This window comes from Nymphaea colorata, chromosome 6 (genome assembly GCF_008831285.2).
Source record: "Nymphaea colorata isolate Beijing-Zhang1983 chromosome 6, ASM883128v2, whole genome shotgun sequence".
NCBI classification, from domain to species: domain Eukaryota; kingdom Viridiplantae; phylum Streptophyta; class Magnoliopsida; order Nymphaeales; family Nymphaeaceae; genus Nymphaea; species Nymphaea colorata.
Genome location: NC_045143.1, coordinates 17,911,246 through 17,915,096, shown reverse-complemented (window position 1 = coordinate 17,915,096; position 3,851 = coordinate 17,911,246). Strand labels below are relative to the sequence as shown.

At 36.6% G+C, this 3,851-nt stretch overlaps 1 long non-coding RNA gene across 1 annotated transcript; it reads left to right on the top strand.

The window, feature by feature from the left end:
- Positions 1-776: 776 nt before the first annotated feature.
- LOC116256880 (uncharacterized) lies at positions 777-2,761 on the top strand. Its single transcript, XR_004173244.2, has 2 exons — positions 777-1,196; positions 2,551-2,761. It is a non-coding gene; the product is annotated as an uncharacterized LOC116256880 (long non-coding RNA).
- The last annotated feature ends 1,090 nt before the right edge of the window (positions 2,762-3,851 follow it).

Below are 3,851 nucleotides of genomic sequence, written 5' to 3'. Positions count from 1 at the left end.
AATTGAACATGTATCATAGTAGTGGTATTGTATTTTGATGAGATGTTATCAAACGTATCTTTGGCCGTTGGGCAGTCTTCAAACACCTTAATCAAGTCATTTTCCATGAAATGGTTTTGACCATCAAGTCCTCAGTCTCAAAAGCCTCATATGCTCTTCTTTTTTTATCAATAGGTTTGTTTTCTAAAGTGGGAAATAGCTTGTATATTACATAAATCAGTCTTTCTAGAGCCAATGCCAACATGATCTTTTGCTTCCATGCAAGAAAGTTAGTTCCATTGAGTTTTTTTGTCTTGGTTAATTTTGAGGCTCCTACTTTTGAAGTCATTTCTATATTAATTTTTAATGGCAATGAAAGTACAATAAACAGTAAGCAACACAAAGAATATCACGTCAGGAAATCTCCATTAATATTCTAAAACATCACTTAGAAGCAAGGAGATCTCTATTTTAAATTTTAGAACATGAATTTCCTCCTTTATTTTCAAATTTATTTTTAGAACCCTTTTTTTGGTAATTTTTTTTATAAGTTTGAGGGTACCTATATGCAATTGTATACAAAATCTCGTTTTTTTGAAACCCTTTTTAGCAATTTTTAATAAGTCCAAGGGTATCTATACAAAATTTCATATAAACACACTTAGCAAAGACATCGCAGAATTTCTGAAAAATATGACAGTGTTTCTTAACATTTTGACAATAAAGTGGACTATTTTTGTAATTTACAATATTTTGCTATAAATTTGGTACGAACCTGAGTTTTCTTCGTTTCACGAATCACAGCCCGTTTTTCTCTCTCCTCTCAAGAGGTTCTCTCTCCTCTGGCGAACACCCTCTGCTAGGGTTTCGCAATCGTGCCTCCGCCGCTGCCTCTGTCGATCTTCCTTCACTACCACCTAGTGGACGAAGTCATCTGCTGCATCTACCTCACAAAGGTCGACCGGAACATCGTCCGACGATCACACCCTCAGTATTTAGTTTCCCACCAGATTTGGGTCTGGGTCTGTGCAGGGAAGACAACAGATGACTCAATAGGCGAGCACCAACGCCTGCTTGCAGATCTCTGCTGGACTCGTCAAGAAGGTCAGCTGGCAAAGGCACCCGATCGAGTCAGACTCTCTATTCTGTCTCTCAGGTCTTTGCCAGAAAAGAAGCAGCGGTGGTTTTACCGATGGACGAAAAAAAAACGGCGACAGGTAATCCTATCTATCTGTCCTGCGTGTGTACTCTTTCAGATTTCTCATTGTTGTCAGTGTTTTCCTTTTAGGATCTAATGTCAGACGCCTCGATAGGCACCTAGGGTTGAACTCTGTTCTCTGTTACACAGGGATACAAAAAATAGATTGCAACGAGATATATCAAATTCAAAAAAGAAAAAAAATACATTTGTTCCGTCTAGCATGCTTCATGTAAACAGATCTTAGTTAGCTTGTTGTTCTTTGAATCTTCAAGCTTTGAACAGCACTTCAGCATTCACTCCAGCAGTCTTTGATCAATAGTCTTTAGCTTCTTACTAAAAAGGAGCACTCTTTGATCTCTTTAGCTTCTTACTAAAAGAAGCACAAACAGCTTCTAACTGAGAGAAGCACCCAAGTAGAGCCAATCGCTGATACCATCTAAACTTTACTCATTAGGGTTAAGAACAATAATCTCTCATTGATGAACAAAACACTGCGAGCTTCCTTAAAGAGGAAGAAAAGATACTATAAATAAAAGAGGAAAAGGGCCCTTAGAGTCTCCAATGGCTAGAAACCTAGCCATTGGAGAGTCCAACAGCTCGATAACGTCAGTCATATCTTTGGCTGAAAAATAAAATTAAAGTACAGAATTAATAGGAAAATAATGAAAGAAGTGAATCTAACCTAATACATGATAAACCTATCATAACAAGTTAATTGAAGAGAAACATAGTCTTTAACAATATATTCAAATAATTATTGAGAATACAGGCAATTATCTTGTTTCTTGAAGAGAACAATTTTCTTTGGGACCCCTAGTATAACTCATGGAATAAATCTTACATTTGAAGATACAAGTAAAATAAAAAAACATAATTGGATGTATGGAAAAAAGTTTATTCATTGTCATACCTTTGTCTTGAATCCGATAAGAACTCAATCTGCTACACAAAGAGATTCTAGTCTGGATACTAGAAGGTTTGCCACTAATTGTACATTGCTTCAAAGTTTGGTAGAATGAATGGGTCTCAATAAAATGGTGGTATTGAATCAATGGAGCATGTGAAAATATTCAAAATTTCTTTATGGTAAAGAGATGGCGGAAATGATATTGCTTGGTAACTTTTGATGAATTGTATAATCAGATGTGAAAACAATAGAATCTAGTTAAACATTTTAAGAATGGTAGACGGAAAAGAAATCTTAAATGTTAGTTCCTTGGTAAACAAGTCCATCTCCAATGGTTTCCTTCAAGTATCTGTATTTTGGACCTATGATGTTTGAAGCTCTTAGTCTTAGAAACTCTACACATGCAGCATTTTAACGTAACCATGTCTTATTAAATGTACCAACATCAAGCTCATATGTGCAGGCTCTGATCTGAAGTAAGCTTCAAGAACATGTTGAAAACTGGTGATTTCTTCTACAAGCCCGCCTGATATTTTACAAGTTTAAAATTGGGTGTGGAGTTTGTGCGGGGGAGACCCACATTTTCTAGTAAAAATGCCAGAAACCACATTATATTGCAATGACTGATTTTTATTAAATCAATCCATCCATAAACCACATTATATTTGATTAAATGGGCCTACATGTTGCAAAAATGAAACTAGTATCTCTCTTTAAGCGCTTAGCTAAAGCCTTTCTTTGAGTCCCAAGTCTCTGCAGGTCAATTGTTTAATTATTTACCCTTTTCCGATAGCTGCACGTTGCAAATACTCTTTGCCCTTTGCCTCCAGATTCCAGGACTATGTTGAGGTTTATGTATAGGCAGTGGCAGAGCCAGAAAACAGAAAATTTTATGAAATTTTTTATTAAAGGGGCACTAACTTTAGTAGGTTGAGTGCTTATGGGACATTGATGTAGGTCTGGTGTGGGCACTACTTCTAGGTAGAACAAGGTCTAGCTCCCTTGTAATAAACTTTTTGAAGGACTTGTGTTGGCATGGGCAGCACCAGCCCACACGCCCGATCCTCTATTGGGTATAGAGATAGTAAACTTGTAACTAGATAGGATGTCCATCTTGCAAGACTTGGAGGAATAATATCCAGGAAAATTGAATTAACAATATATGGCTTGTGTACTCATCAATCCGACCAGTTATGTTATCTAAGTACTCTTCAATCCCACCAATTATGCTATCTGATTAGATGTTAACATTATATTTTAACAATATATTTTACCAGGCACCAAAAAAATTTACATGGCAATAGACATTTTCTCTTTTTCCATATTGCAAACAAAGGTCCTTGTCTTTTTGCCTCCACTTTGTCCATGGATGGGACCTTTCAGCTTACTTATGTTTTCACGGCTGCTGCATTAGCCAGGTCACCCCGGTCTTCTGGTTCCTTCTCCAGAAAACGAAAAACCAAAACCATGGACATAGAGGAATCGAATAAAATAAATAGACACTAACCTGCGTGGTTTCAGACCAACTAAAATCGGCATTACTTTTGAATTTTCTGAAACAAGATTGAACAGATGCTCATTAGACCGCAACTTTTATCGGAGGCAGCAGTATAACTTCGCGTCAGTGCAGTATCGGTGCAAATCGCCTTGAATCGACCAATGAAGATAGAATCTCAATTTTGGGGCAGATAAAACACCACTTGTCAAGTTCTTCTCAATGTATTTAACTTTTTATTTTAAATTGCTATTACTAATTGTTGGTTT